We start from the raw sequence: 16,823 nt of genomic DNA, 5'->3' as shown, positions 1-16,823 counted from the left end.
CAGTATAGAGGAGCACTATGATCTTGGGGCATGGTGATGGAAAATGACCGAGGTTGGGGACAAGACTTTTCTTTTCTTTTTTTTCTTTCTTTCTTTCTTTCTTTCTTTCTTTCTTTCTTTCTTTCTTTCTTTCTTTCTTTCTTCTTTTCATTTTAACAATTTCCATATTACTTTTATTTTTTATTTTATTTTATTTTTATTTACTTTTTCTTTTCTTTTCTTTTTTTTATTTAAGAAAGGAGACATTAACAAAATCATAGGATGGGGGGTACAACTCCACACAATTTCCACCACCCAATCTCTATATCCCGTCCCCTCCCCACTAGCTTTCCCATTCTCTATCCCTGGAGGGACAAGACTTTTCTTGCAGACACCAATCACAGGGAGATGAGGAGTTGTACCTATGTGTCAACAACTGGACTGTAAACCACTAAGCCCCTCCCCCCAAAGTAGGAAAAAAAACAGTAAGAGAGGCTGGTAATTTTTGCTGGATCTTGTTAGCTAACCTGCAGGTGGGCTAAAACTATTGTCTAGGAAGATGATGTTCACATTGAGCATGGGACTAGAAAGCTGGATCAGAGCACAGAGTAGCTCCCAAACTTGGAGAAAATGTATAAATACAATGGACTATTTAGCATGTCAGTCTGACCCCAGGAGAGGAATTGCAGAGTAATAGGATAGGCCCACTTGTAGCCTTCTGAGAGTTCTCTGGACTGCTCTCCACAGGGGATAGGACAATTTACACTCCCATCAGCAGCACTGGAGGGTTCCATTTTCCCTACAATCATCTCCAGCATTTGTTGTTGCTATTTCTTTCTGATGTATGACATTCTCACAGGAGTAAAGTGATATAGCATTGTCTTTATTTGCATTTGTCTGACCATCAATGAAATGGAGCATTTTTTCATGTTTGTTGGACATTTTGATATCTTCTTTGGTGAATATTTTGTTTATCCTCTCCCAATTTTGTTTTCTTGTTGCTCAGTTTGGTGAGCTCTTTATATATTATTAGCCTCTTGTCTGATGTATGGCATGTAAAGATCTCCCATTCTATAAGGGTAGTGGTTTATTTTGCTGCACAGAATATTTTTAATTTACTGTAGTCTCATTGGTTTATTTTTGTTTTAGTCTACCATGCAATTGGATTTGTCTTATTGAAGGTGCCTATAAAATTTAGATGGAAAAGAGTTTTGCCAGTATTTTCCTCTAAATACTCCATAGTTCTGGACTAACATCCAAGTCCTTGATCCATTTGGAATTTACTTTTGTGTCTGGTGAATGCTGTGGTTCAGTTTCATTCTTTTACATGTTTGAACCCAGTTAAAAATTATTTTAACTTTTTATTTTGTTTTATTTATTTGCTTGTTGGGTAGAGACAGAGAAATCAAGAGGATTTCTGTTTTACCTTGTTCAGCTAGTTGTGTTCTTAGCTCAGCTATTTCATCTTTCAGCTCTCTAATAACCTTGAGATATTTAGTGTTTTCTTCCAGAGTCTCATTTGTTGTTTCTGCGTTTCTGATGACAATTCTTTCAAACTCTTTACTCACTTCTATATTTCCTTAACTAGTGTTTGGATGTTGACCTCATTATTTTGTGCTTCACTCTTTGGGGGGCTTTTAGCTGGACTCTTTTCCTGGTTCTTTTCTCCAATATTCCTTGTTGGCTTAACAGTTTTATATATTATGTTATGAGGTTCCTCTCTCAGTACTTTTCAAATTACTGATCACTCCTGCCTGGATTGAGTTGTGTCTAAGTAAGGTAATTAAAGGGTTCACAGTGGTGGAAGTTAACAGTTGTTTCAATAGTATTTTAATCCCTTATTTGGAGCTCAGTGGCTTAAAAGCCTCTTGTGCTTTTTCTTCCCTGTAGGCTATGGGAGCCTGAGGACCTTTAAACTATAGGTAGGCTTCTTTGCTTATTCACTGACTGCTGACCAAGAGAAAAAGCGGGGTGGGGCAAAGATAATCCAGTGGTTATGCAAAGAGACTTTCACAGCCCCACCGCTATGCCATGGAGGTATAGGTCTTCTCCTGAGTTTCTTCTTTAGTTCTCTGTCTCCTGGTGTCAGCACAGGGCCTCCCTGCCACTTCTCCAGATTCTGAGGGCAGTAGCAATGGAGACTCAGAGATGCACTTGGTGAGTCTCAGGGGAGTCCTCTTCTCCCTTCAGCTGTCTCCTTGATGGTGAAACATACTGGAGGTTGTGTCTCAACTGATAAACTGCCAGACTGTTACCAGACACTTAATCTCTCCCTAGGCTCCTCTCTGTCTACCAGCTACACGTGTTTGCACTCACTGGTGATTTGGTTGGTTTTTGAAGTCATCCTAGTCCCATCTTGTTTGGGTCCCAGGTGGTGTACTTTGGTATTCCTAGTTGATCCAGGAGAGCAGAGGATAGGAGAGAAATACATCTGCTTCTGCTTATAGCCCCACCTCTGGAAGTCTCCTCTGTCTGGATTGAATTTTGTCTAAGTTAGTTACTTAAAGATTTCCAATTGTAAATTTTAATATTTATTTATTTATTTTTGCTTCACTTCAATCTCTGGGGTGAAGCAGGAGTCTGCTGGTTCTCCCTTGTTCTGTTGGGGGATTGGCTGTGATTTATCTTCCCTGCAGGCTTTGAGGACTTTTTAGCTATATGTAGATTTTTTTCAGTAAATCACTCACTAGTGATTTTAGAGGACAGAAATAAGATAAGAAAGAGAAAAGTAGATAATACAGAAATAAGAGAAGAGAAAACAATGACCCTGAAAAGTGTCTTGGTTATTCAACAGCACATTAGGGGTGGTCCCCAAGTCCCCTATTGTCCAGTAGCTAAGTCAATATTCTCCCAAGCATTGCATTGACAGCCAGTGGTCTCTGAAAGATTAGCTCTGATGAGGGACCAGAGTGGGAATTCTCCCATACCAGGTAATATGCTCTGATACTTCATTTCCAGTTTGGAGTCAAGTACACCTTTTGAGTTAGGAGAATTTCTCCCTCACCCATTTTCTACTCACTGACCTCATGTTCTCATCTGTGGTTTAGTGAGTTTCTGGAGAAATCCTGGTTGTATTTTGTTGAGTTTTCAAGTGATTTATTATTATTAATTTTTCTAGTTTATGAGAAGTGCTACATTTCAGTTTATCTGAAATGGCTCCTACTCCATAGCCATACCTCTGGAATTCCTTAAGTCCTTAATATATTAATGTTTAATTCACAGAACAATCCTAGGCAATAGTTACTGCCCTCATTATTTCAGCTGAGGAGATAAACACTCATAGATGCTTAGTAAAATCTCTCAACTCTATTGATTCTATGCTACCCTTTTGAGTTAGTCTCTCTGAGTCAGTGTTGGTGTCATTGGTTAAAAAAGAAAGAACGCAAGAAAGATAGAAAGAGAGAAAGAAAATACCAGTATCTTCCTTTTATTTGTATTGGGCTATGTATGGTAAACATCAGTTGGAACAATGGATGGAATGATATTTGAAGAAGCTCTTGTATTTTGTTTATATAGACTTTAGGAGTCATTAAAGGTTTGCTATAGATGGGACATCTAGTATGGTCAAACCCTCAAATACTGCATGGCCGTGGCAGTGAATGTGTGGAGTTTGGTGTTACTGTCTTAAGAATGTTAGTACTTTGTTTTTGCTATTGCTGGTAGAAAGAAGATATTTTACTTAATCTTGGAAATGTAGGATGATGAAGGCTTGGACAGTTATTTCTTTTCTTTTCTCTTTCTCTCTCTTTTTTTTACTGTCCTCAGAGATGAAAAGATGTGTGAATCTGTTTATGTAGTCAGGGAACTTTCCTCTCCCTCACTTATCTAAAGAACCACACAATGGCCTTCTAGATTGGTTTGGTGAATAAATATGGCATCCTTTGGAAGCAAACATTCTTATTCTTCCTGGACATATAAATCAAAGACACAGAGTGATATAGTTGAAAATCATTTGGGCCTACTGCCTGCCATTCAGGTATAACAGTTCTTACTATTTGTGATTTCACTCTTTTCTGAGAAGTAATTAATACTATTTATGAAAATAGAAGAGTGAAATGCTGTAGAGTCTATAATTGAATTTCAGCCAGATTAATACTTGTAAAACTCTTTAAAGAAGTTATAAAGCCAATGCTTATTTTTAAAAGTCCAGTGGAATCTTTCATATTGAGTGCTTTTATACAAGTTAGTTTTGCTTCAAAAAAAATTAAGTGTTTAAAATTTATTTTAATCTGTTCATAAAAACTCTGATTCATTTCTACATTTAGAGCTTTGGTAAATTCCTAGAAACTCAGAATAAGGTCTTCCTGTGGTCAAATATGTAGATATGCTTGTGTTATTTATACCCTTTTTATTTATATACTGTTTGAGACATACATGTATAAACTTATAAGCCTGCATGAATTACAAGAAATAAGTATGAAAGTATATATTTATATAACCCAGATTCTCTCTATTATAGAAAAAACTACCCTCCCAAACTTTAGCTTTTGCTCATTCTTATACTTTTCTCTTGAATAGTCTTATATTCATTCAGCACACCATACACCTATTGAAAGTGCACAATTTGATGCCTTTAGGATACTCATCAAAGTGCAAACATCACTACCATAAATTAAAAACACCTTCAGAAAACTGTTCTTCCCTATCTTCCACTCCCTTAAAAAAACTTTTTGGGAGTCGGGCGGTGGCGCAGTGGGTTAAGCGCAGGTGGCTCAAAGCACATGGACTGGCATAAGGAGCCCGGTTCAAGCCCCCAGCTCCCCACCTGCAGGGGAGTCGCTTCACAAGCGGTGAAGCAAGTCTGCAGGTGTCTATCTTTCTCTCCCCCTCTGTCTTCCCCTCCTCTTTCCATTTCTCTCTGTCCTAACAATGACATCAGTAACAATAATAACAGCTACAACAATAAAAAAGGGCAACAAAAGGTAAAATAAAATAAATAAATTAAAAAAACTTAAATTTTTTATTATTATTTATTTAAGAAAGGAGACATTAACAAAACCATAGGATAAGAGGGGTACAGCTCCACACAATTCCCACAACCCAATCTCCATGTCCCATCCCCTCTCCTGATAGCTTTCCCATTCACTATCTCTCTGGGAGTATGGATCCAGGGTCGTTGTGGGTTATAGAAGGTGGGAGGTCTGGCTTCTGTAATTGCTTCCCCGCTGAACATGTACGTTGACTGGTTGATCCATACTCCCAGTCTGCCTCTCTCTTTCCCTAGTAGGGTGTGTCTCTGGGGAAGTGGAGCTCCAGGACATATTGGTGGGGTCTTCAGTCCAGGGAAGTCTGGTCGGCGTAATGCTGGCATCCGGAACTTGGTGGCTGAAAAGAGAGTTAACATACAAAGTTAACAAACAAATTGTTGAACAATCATGGACCTAAAGGCTGGAATAATGCAGATGAAGTGTTGGGGGACTCTTGTGTACTTCTACTTTCAGGTATATATTTTTCCCTGGTTTATGGACACATGTGAACATATGCTCTATCTCAGGGGACCTGGTCTATATCTAGGTTTGGGGACTTTATTGGGGAGTGGACCACCTGGAATGGAATTAGAGAATACTATGAAAGGAAGGTCTCACCCGAGTGATGAAGCTGAAGGGTTGTCATTCCACACCTGAAGTCTCTGGACACAGTCTGAAGTAAAGCATGTTGGGGTGACACCCGTTGCATTGATTAGGTTTTGGTCTGTGGATGCAATATTATTTGGTATGAATTGAGAGAAGGGTAAAATAAAAGGTAAAATAAAATAAACAAACCTTTTTATCACAACCTATATTTAACTTTAGTTTCATTTGAACTTAATACACATATTTTATGCTTCATGAACAACCATGTTTCTAAAATTCATTCTTTTATAGTATAGTTAATTCATTTTCAGAGTAGTGTTATTATACTTTTATTATTTATTTTTTATTCATTTTTATAGCACTGGGCAATGGACCCAGCTGTCTTGTTTGTGCATAATACCAACGCAGAATGATTTCCCTGAATCAATTTTAAAAATTACTTTAGAAACAGAGGGGGAGAGAGAGAGAAAGAAAAGGAAGATTAAGAGGAAAGGTACAACAGCTCCATTCATGGAACTCCCCAGTGCTGCTCATGGTACTCTGATGTGCTGGGACTCAAATCCAAAATGTCAAGTATGACAAAGCATATTGTTTCCATGTAAGCTATCTCCTTCCTTCTCATTTCACTTTTAAATAAATTACAACTAATTGGGTTGTCAGAAAAATCATGATGCACTTTTGTATAGAAGAACTTAGAAAAAATACATAACTTTTCTGACAATCCAATGCTCATTCGCATTCTTCATATAAATTTGGTTTATTGCTTAATTATTGCTATAATCATTTTGTTCTGAATGATCTGGTTCTTGTCTTTGAATGTGCCTACGCCAAAGGTTCTCAAGCCTTTAAATTTTGGTTTCAAATGGAACTCTACAAAATAATGCACATTTTCACTGTGAAGTAGCCTTTAAAATGCAAGAGTGGGCTCTCCTGAGCAACGTGCCCAGCAGGCAAGTTTTTATTTATTTAATTTTATATTAGCAATTTAAAAAATGCTTTACAAAATTGTAAGATAATAGGGGTATAATTCCACACTGTACAAAACACTAAAGTTCTGTGTACCCTGTGCCCCTCAATAATAATTCTTCTTCTTCTAGCGTTTGCCCTTCTTCCGTAGCCAGTCAACAGCGTCAGGTTGAGCCTGATGTCTGCTTGTTGCTGGCTTTGAAAGTGACTGGGATCCATGTGGATTCAGTCGGCTAGGAGGGATTGTCAGTTTCCCCAATAAATGGGTACTCACGGGATGCACCACGAGAAGGTCGATCCAATGCATCCCTCAATAATAATCATCATAGATTTCAAGTTCATGTGTTTTAATTTTCTGTATTCCACATATGAGCAAAACAGTCCAGTAGTTGTTTTCCATCTCTTTATTTTCTTCACTAGGCAAAATGACCTCCAGTTCTATTCACTTTGTCCTTAAGGACTCACTATCATCTTTTTAAAATCTTTAGAGTATTATTTATTCACTGATGATAAATATCATAACTTTTTCTTCCCCAGTTGTCTGTCTGTCAATGGACATTTTGAAATTTAATTATTTCCATTACTAACAAATTTGGATGCACTTCACTATATTACTTTGTAGTTTTTGTTTACCTGTTTTCTGTATCATATTTTTCTTTATATTCAAATTGTTTGAGTATGTTCTTACTCTATTTTTCCTTTAACTTGTTTGAGAAAAAAACAATCATGCCTAGTTTGTATTGGTTAGAAATGAAAATTTACTTTGCATATTTGTCTTAAAACTTTAAAATCAGATTTATCTAAATTCTTTTTTTCTAGATAATACAGCAACTCAAGGTTCATTTTCCTGGTAACCCACCTTTAAATGATTTTGATTTTTTTTTTTTGCTCATTATTTTAGAAATGAGCATTATTATTCTTTCATAATTTTTTTTAGATTTGATGTTTTTTATTTATTTTTTATAGTTCTGATATTTTATTAAGTGTTTATATTGATCGTGCCATGAATTCATAGGGAATGGGTTCCAGCAGCTCTGGTTCCTTTCCATTGGTTCTCACAAAGTGTGCTTCTCTGGGTGGAGCAGGCTGGTGCTTCAGTTGAACCCAAGTCCCCTTCTCTTTGGCTTCCTTTTTTTTCTGATCATTTTCCTTCACACGTTTCAAGAAGCTGTCTCTGCTCTTAGAATGCTTAATATGCTCAATATGAACATTAATTCTCTTGGCAAGAGTCTTGCCCTTTACTTGTTTGTTTACAACAATACCAGCAGCATGCTGGGTAACATTGTAGACTTCCAGTTTTGCCATGGTAACATTTGTGGGCCATTCGTTTTTGAACAGTGCCCATTCCCTTTATATCGACAATATCACCTTTCTTATAGATCCGCATATAAGTGGCCAAAGGAACAACTCCATGTTTTCTAAAAGGCCTAGAGAACATATAGCGTGTTCCTCTCCTTTCCCTTTGTGTTAGTCATTTTGGCGATTTACTGGAAGATGGCTGCTCCGGCCGAAAGGAAGCTTGTTTATTTTTTCATGAGAGAGATATATAGAGAAAGATACCCGGGGTTGGGATGGGGAGAGACCAGAGCACTGTTCAGCCCTAGTTTATGATAGTACTGAGATTGAGCAGGAAAGCCTTTTTTGCTTAACCATTATACTATCTCCCCCATTAACCATTTTTTAAAAATAATTTATTTCTTTATTGGGGAATTAATGTTTTACATTCAACAGTAAATACAATAGTTTGTACATGCATAACATTCCCCAGATTCCCATTTAACAATACAACCCCCACTATGTCATTCATCATCTTTCATGGACCTGTATTCTCCCCATTAACCATTTCTTTCCCCTGCATTTTTAGACATTAAAGATCTTTGGTATTGAGCAGTTAAAAAAAATTTTTTTTTGAAGCAGATGAGTGGTTGAGTAAGTTGTGGTATATATACACAATGGAATACTACTCAGCTATTAAAAATGGTGAATTCACCTTCTTCAGTTCATCTTGGATTTTGAAGGAGTCATGTGAAGTAAAATAAACCAGAAAGAGAAGGATGAATATGGGGTGACCCTACTCATAGATGAAAGTTGAAAAATAAGAACAGAAGGGAAAACACAAAGCAGAACTTGGACTGGAGTTAGTGTATTGCACCAACGTGAAAGACTCTGGGGTGCAGGGTGGAGGGAGTGTTCAAATCCTGGAACATAATGGTGGTGGGTGGAGGGGTTAGATTGTTGTGTGTAAAACTGAGAAATTTACACATGTACAAACTACTGTATTTTATTTTGGACTGTAAATCATTAATTCCCCCCAATAAAGAAAAAAAAAATTTTTTGAAACATCTTTTTATTTATTGGGTGGATTAATGGTTTATTGTCAACAGGAAACATTTTTAAAAATATTTTTTATTATCTTTATTTATTTGATAGAGACAGTCAGTAATTGAGAGGGAAGGGAGAGATGGGAGAGAGACAGAGAGACACCTGCAGCCCTGCTTCACCACTCCTGAAGCTTTCCCCCTGCAGGTGGGGACTGGGGCTCAAACCTAGGCCTTTGAGTACTGTAACGTGTGCTCAACCAGGTGTGCCACTACATGGCCTCCTATATTTTCTATTAGTTTATATTTGCTGAGTAAATTCTTTTTTTTGCCTCTATAAATCCACTGATCCAAGGCGGCCATTTTTCTTCCTTTTTAGTTATTATTATTTTTTCCCCTCCAGGGCTATTTCCAGGATGAATCCACTGCTCCTGGAGACCATTTTTACCCCTTTTGTTGCCCTGGTTTTTATCATTGTTGTGGTTATTATTATTGTTGTTGTTGCTAATGTCATTGGATAGGACAGAGAGAAATTGAGAGAGGAGGGGAGACACAGAGGGGGAGAGAAAGATAGACATCTGCAGACCTTCTTCACTGCCTGTGAAGCGACTCCCCTGCAGTTGGGGAGCCAGGGGCTCGAACCTGGATCCTTAAGCAGGTCCTTGTGCTTCACTGCCACTTGCGCTTATCCTGCTGTGCTACCTCCCGATTCCCCCTTTAAAAATTTTTTTCCACTTTATTCAGTAGGACAGAAAGAGAAATTGAGAGGGCAGGGGGAGTTAGAGAAGGAGAGAGAAAGATAGATACCTACAGACCTGCTTTAGTGTTTGTGAATAGCCAGTCGGCTGCAAGTGGGGAGCAGGAGCTCAGACCTGCATCCTGTGTGAGTCCTTGTGCATAGTACTGTGTGTGCATAACCTGGCCCCTCTGAGTAAATTCTTTACATGCTTGTTTATTTAAACATCCTTGTTTCATACATATTCTTAAGAAATACTTAACAGGGCATATGTGTTTTAAGCTGATGTTTGGTCCCCTTACTTTTGATGGCAATTTTTATTTTATTATTGTTATTATTATTTTCTTACCAGTGCACAGAGCATGGAACACCGGCACAGGGCACTGCTCACCTCAAGTTTATGGTGATGCAGGGAATTGAATGGGACTTTGGAGCCTCTGGCATGAGAGCCTCTTTGCATAACAATTATGGTCTGGATTGATCCCCCACCCTGATGGAAATCTTTTTTGTTTTTTCATGTTTTATTTTTTGATTAGGGGATTAATGTTTTACAGTTGACAGTAAATACAATAGTTTGTACGTGCACACCATTTCCCAGTTTTCCACATAACAATACAACCCCCACTAGGTCCTCTGAGATGGAAGTTTTCTATCTTCTACTTTTCATTACTGTCCATCTAATAGTTTCTCTGTAGTCAATTTGCCTTTATTCTCTACCCATTTTACTATCCTTTATCGTGTCCTTTGAATTTTTGTGTCTTCTACAATATTTCTAGTCAGCTTATTTTTGTTTATGCTGTTTGATCTAAGTTTTACATTCAGATAAGACATTGTTTGTCTTTCATCCAGAATGAAAGGTCATTTTTCTATATCTTCTTATGTTTTGTCTCTCCTCCATTCTTTTTCTTTCTTCTTTTGAGAATTTAATTAGATGGCTTCATAACCTTCTCATCTGATCTTATATCATTCTTTGCAGTATATATGATCTTCTAGCCAATATTTTAGTTGAATTTGTCACTTAAATTTTTACTTTCTTCTAGTTCTGAAAGTTTGGTTTGATTCTTCTTCAAATCTTCCTCATAATTTTGTCATTTTTTCTGTTGCTTGATACTTAAAAGTCACATTAAAATATTCCATTGGTGTTTTACATGTTTTATCTTATAAAGAGTTATCCCAATGTTAAAGTCATCAGTGGAGTGAATCTGGATTGTAGTATCTGTTGAATCCACATGAAGTTACTTATTTTCATATGCATTTGATTATTTTTTATTAAAGGCTTACTATTTATTAACAAGAGAGAGGAAGATAGATTATTCTCATCACTCTAGCATACAAGATGCTGGGTATATTTCATATTCCAGATTCCTAGGCTGCCTCTTGATTGTTGTGTGTGTGTGTGTTTTTATTGTTATATTGTTATATTGATGCTATGAGCTCCTGTTGGTTTGATTGGCTCTCTAAAAATTATCTGATCCCAAATTGGAGTGGTTTTCTCCAATTGGAGTGCGACATCTGAGAGTGGAAGCTAAGTCTTCAGCTGCCTTGGAGGTGCCTGTATCCCTCTTTAGCTCACCTCACATTGACAGAACTTAGCCACCTAATCTTTGCACCAATAATGGAAGTTACCTTGTTTAACTATAGATTTTGTTCTTATTCTTTATTTCCTTTAGCTTCAATTTCACCTGCTGCTCCTTCTCTATTTCTTTTAGTCTCCACTTTAAGGTCTGCCTTACTTTCTCTGCTTCCCACACTGCATTAAAAAGATATTGTAGCTTGTCTAGGCTCAGTGTTTTCCAAGTATTGTTCCCCCCCCTTTTTTTTTTGTTTTTAGATAGAGACAGAGAAATCAAGAAGACAGAGCGGAAGAGACCACAGCACACTGAAGCTTTCTTCAATGTAATGGGGCCTAGGTTTGAATCTGGGTCGTGCACATGGCAAAGCAGCACACCACTCAAGTGAGCTGTTTCCTCATCTGATGTCCCTAGTTTTCATTGCTGCTAAAATCTCACATTCTAGACCTACCTCATGACAGCAAATGAGGCCTTGGGGTCCCTATAGAATACATACTTTTTAGCACTCTCCATGTGCTGGACTCTGCACTTGCAACTGTAGGAACTACTACTCTTGAGAGCTTGGAATCTCATTATAAAAATAGACATGTACATCAGAAGTGACTCTACAAGGCAGAACAGAGGCATGGCTGTGGTGGGTCGCAGAGCTAAGGGGTGAGGGCTGTGCTCTCTCCGAGGAGAGTTGTGAATTGTGAGACTCTCAACATCAAGCTCATGCATTGAATATAAACTTCCATTTCATAACAGTCCAAGGGTGTGCAGTGGGGCAGGAGTCAAATCAAGTCTCTTTCATGTTAAGAGTGACTGATGTGAAGGGCAGAGGCTGACTGCAGAAATCTGAGGAAATGTTCCAGACAGCCCACGCCGTGCCCCTAGTCACAAACCTCCACTTGTACCAGCAAATTATTTAGAAGTCTCACAGCTAAGAAAAGGTGGAACACATTTAAGTATTTCAAATATTTCTCAGGAACTTTAAAAAAAAAGTCAAAGCTCTTAAAGGGAACTTCTGAAGTGACTGCTATTTGTCCTCCGGGTGTTTTCCATTAAAACTCTACTTTAAGAGGGTTGTAATTTGACTGTAAAAATTTCTTCCAGGTGAAATCTTGGCATGCCAGAACTCTCCCTTTGAATAGTGCCTTTCTTTAAAAAAACAAACAAATAATAACAAGGAAAATAACAAATCACACCAGATTTGATTTACACTAACCAAAGCTCTTTGAAAGCCAGAAGATGATGAAAAGTCCCTAGTACTGGAGTTAGTTGATTTTTTTCTTTCTCTCTTTCCTTTTTTTTCTTTTCTTCCTTTCTTTTTCTTCTTTCTTTCTTCTTCTTCTTTTTTTTTTTTTTTTTTTTAGTAATTTCTTTACTGGGGGATTAATGGTTTATAGTTGACAGTTCTTCTTCTAGCGTTTGCCCTTCTTCCATAGCCAGTCAACAGGTCAGCTTGAAAGCTGTCAGGAGCTGCTTGTTGCTGGCTTTGAAAGTGACTGGGATCCATGTGGATTCAGTCTGCTAGGCAGGATCGTCAGTTTCCCCAATGAATGGGTACTCACGGGATGCACCACGAGAAGGTCGATCCAATGCATCCCATAGTGACAGTAAAATACAGTAGTTTGTACATGCATAAAATTTCCCAGTTTTCTACATAACAGTTTATCTCCCACTATGTCCTCCTCTACCATCATGTTCCAGGACCTGAACCCTCCCCCCACACCCTAGAGTCTTTTGCTTTGGTGCAATATACCAACTCCAGCCCAAGTTCTGCTTATGAGTGATCTTGTTTTTCAACTTCTGCTTATGAGTGAGATCATCCCATATTGATCATTTTGTTTCTGACTTATCTCAGTTACCCTGATTCCTTCAAGCGCCATCCAAGATGGGGTGAAGAAGGTGAAATCACCATATTTAATAGCTGAGTAGTATTCCACTATGTATATACACCACAATTTACTCAGCCACTAAAATTGATTCTTTCTGTAGATATTTATGTTCTTTACTGTATGAATACAAATAAGAGCCCCTTCCTCCCACCTGCCCCTCCTATCCCAAAGCAAGGTATTAAACTTATTTGTCTCTTTATTGTGCAAAACAAATATCCATACAGTATTAAAATAATTCACAATACCAAAGCTGTATAATGTCTCCTATAGGAGTGTGTTCTTGCTTTTTAAAGAACAGATGTCAGATGGCTGAAGTATAACTCAGTATATGGAGGTAGGTTAGAAGCAGGCTGTAGTTTGGTTACTTTTGCAGAGTTACATGAGACAGTGAATTTGACTGCAAAAATTCCTGTGATAATCACAGGAATCAATAGATTTAAAATTAAGCAGTAGGGGTGTGCACAGGGGCTGCCAAAAGTGTGACTACTTGGAGGCAGAGATCATTGAGGGCTAATCTGGAGACATCACTTGAGCATATATTCTTTAAAAATATTATTATTATTTGGTGTACTATACCCCAACATAAAAGACTCTGTGTGGTGGGGAGAAGGGTTGAGGTCCTGGAACATGATGACAGAGGAGGACCTAGGTGGAGATGAATTGGTATGTGGAAATCTGGAAAAGTTATGCATGTACAAGTTATTCTATTTCACTGTTGACTGTAAACCATTAATCCCCCAATAAAGAAACTAAAACAAACAAAAACAACAAACAACCCTGGAGGCAGAAAAAATATTGTTATTATATTTTTACCTGAGACTTTAGAGCCTCAAATATGAATCATTTGCATAATCACTGTGCTATCTTCTCTGTATCTATTCTTGTGAGTAACATGACTGTGATTTTTAATTTCTTTTAAAAATTTTATTTTATTAGTGATTTAATAATATTCAACAAGGTTATGAGATAAGAGGGGTACAATTCCATACAATTCCCACCAGCAGAGTTCCCTATTCTTTTTTATTTATTTATTTTTAAAAAATATTTATTTTATTTATTTATTCCCTTTTGTTGCCCTTGTTGTTTTATTGTTGTAGTTATTATTGTTGTTGTCATTGTTGGATAGGACAGAGAGAAATGGAGAGAGGAGGGGAAGACAGAGAGGAGGAGAGAAAGATAGACACCTGCAGACCTGCTTCACCGCCTGTGAAGCGACTCCTCTGCAGGTGGGGAGCCGGGGTTCGAACCGGGATCCTTATGCCGGTCCTTGTGCTTTGCGCCACCAGCGCTTAACCCGCTGCGCTACAGCCCGACTCCCAGAGTTCCCTATTCTATCCCTTCCATTGAAAGATTCCCTATTCTATTTTTAAAAATTTTATATATATATATATATATTTTTTTCCCCTTTTGTTGCCCATTTAAAAAAAATTGTTGTTGTAGTTATTGTTGGTATTATTGATGTCATCATTCTTAGATAGGACAGAGAGAAATGGGGAAGACAAAGAGGGTGAGAGAAAGACACCTGCAAACCTGCTTTACCGCCTGTGAAGGACTCCCCTGCAGGTGGGGAGCCGGGGGCTCAAACCAGGATCCTTATGCCATTCTTGTGCTTTGCGTCATGTGCGCTTAATCTGATGCACTGCCACCCGACTCCTGATTCCCTATTCTTTATCCCTCTGGGAGCATGGACCAAAGATCTTTATATGATGCAGAGGGTGGTAGGTTCTGGCTTCTGCAATTCCTTCTCTACTAGATATGGGCATTGATAGGTCAACCCATGCCCCCTGCCTGTTTGAATTTTTCCATAGTGAGGCAAGAGTTGAAGTTCCAGGACACATTGATGAGTTAGTCTGCCCAGGGAGATCAAGAAGGCATCCTGGTAGCATCTGAAACTTGATGGTCGTAAAGCCTTAAGATATAAAGCAGAACAAATTGCTCAATAATCAGGAACCAAAAGGTAAGAAATAGCAGATGAGATTTGTGGTCTTCATGCTGGAAGAGGCTAGGGAGTCTATTTTAGGTATATTCCAAGCGGCCAATGACTTCACTAATTTTTGCCTGGGCCTAATAGCTAACATACAGGTGGGCTGAACGTATTGTCTAGGAAGATGGTGTCAGAGTTAGGAATAGTACTAGAAAGCTGCATCAAGGCAGAGAGTAGGTCCCAAACATAAGGGAAATGTATAAATACCATAAACTATAAACCCCATCGATCTGATCTAGGGCCCATGTCTATTCATATTTAGCACAGGAGCCTGTGTAACCTCTGCATCCCTGTTGGTCTGAACTCATATTCCATGGTCATAGCTAGGAACATTCTAGGCTGCACTCATTTCAGGACGAGTCTTCCTTGAGTGGCAGGCAGAGTATGTTGATGCAGTCTCCCTTCTGAGAGTGAGGCAGTTTCTACTATTGTTGTTCTACATTGAGGGCAAGGTTCTGTAGAGGCCCACAAGAAGATTCATGATGTTGTTCCTGTGAAAAAGACTCAGTGATGGTGGAGAGAGGGATCTTTTAGAGGTCTAGGATCATCGTATCTGTGTAGGAATCCCATGATTCCCTGACTAGGGCCCCAGATGAGGGGTGGTCTGGTAGTGACCAAAAGGGCCATTATTAAAGTGTGTTGGTCTCTTGCCCTTATCCAGCTTTTCTAGCCCTTACTTTCTCTGAAAGGATTAGTGATAGAGTGATTGAGGGAAGTGAAATAGGAAGGAAGGAAGGAAGGTATCTAGGTCTAAGTAGAAAATATTTGATTAAGTACTTTATGGTGTCCTTTTTAGGCCTTTCTACTTTCATGCTGCACTTGTAGAGTCACTGTAGACCATTACGCTCTGCGCTTTTACTTTAAGGTATGTATTTCCCCCTAACTTATGCTTATGTGTGCACATGTGCCTTAATCTAGGTTCTGTAGCTTTGTCAGGAAGTGTGACACCTGATATGTAATTAAGGAGTCCTGTGAGCTAGGAAAGGTTTCACCAGAGTAATGACATCTCAGGCCTGGCATCTCTGGACATTGACTGTGATTTTTAAAAAAAATTATATTTATTTGATAGAAAAAGAGAAATTGAGAGCTAAAGAAGGAGAAATAGAGATACTTGTAACATTGCTTCACCACTCATGAATCTTCCCTTGTGCAGGTCGAGACCAGGGGATTAAAGAATAGGAAAGCTATCAGGAGATGGGATGGGATACAGAGTTCTGGTGGTGGGACTTGTGTGGAGTTGTACCCCTCTTATCCTGTGGTTTTGTCAGTGTTTCCTTTTTATTAAAAAAAAGATATAAAAGGGGGTGGGGTGGACAGTGGCACACTCAGCTGAGTGCACAGTTACCATAAAGATATTATATATATGATAAAAAAGACTGCTCAGAGGAAAAAAAATAAAGCAATAGGGCTGGGATATACCGTAATGGTTATGCTAAATAAAATATTTCAACCTTTGTCACCACCATAAGCCAGACTGAGCAGTGCTCTGATTAAAAAAAAAAATTAAGCAATGTAGAGTTGGCATTAAGAAGGAAAAGGAGTCACTGAGGGACAATCATATTTTGCATAAGGCCCTTGAGGCAGGAAAATGAAGCTGGTATTTTCTTAGCAACCTTAGTTTCCATGGGCCTCTTGTCTTGAAGTGCAAACTGTAATTCCAGTGATTAAAGCTATTTAATTGAGGATACAAATAAGTGACTGTTTTAGGAGCCTAAGCAAAGAGAGTCACCTGATCGCTCACAGTAGGCAGAGTGGGCTTGTGTATTTCTCTCCAGAATAGTGCCTTTCTGAGACTTGCGAAGGACAGACTTGATTA

The 16,823-nt window shown here is 38.3% G+C and overlaps 1 pseudogene; it reads right to left on the bottom strand.

Moving 5' to 3' along the window:
* Nucleotides 1-7,443: 7,443 nt before the first annotated feature.
* LOC107522766 (large ribosomal subunit protein eL21-like) lies at nucleotides 7,444-8,019 on the bottom strand (annotated as a pseudogene).
* Between the last annotated feature and the right edge of the window lie 8,804 nt (nucleotides 8,020-16,823).

The sequence above is a fragment of the Erinaceus europaeus genome, chromosome 2, assembly GCF_950295315.1.
Source record: "Erinaceus europaeus chromosome 2, mEriEur2.1, whole genome shotgun sequence".
Lineage (NCBI taxonomy): Eukaryota > Metazoa > Chordata > Mammalia > Eulipotyphla > Erinaceidae > Erinaceus > Erinaceus europaeus.
The sequence above is the reverse complement of the archived record's forward strand: the minus strand, read 5'-3'. Positions and strand labels throughout refer to the sequence as shown.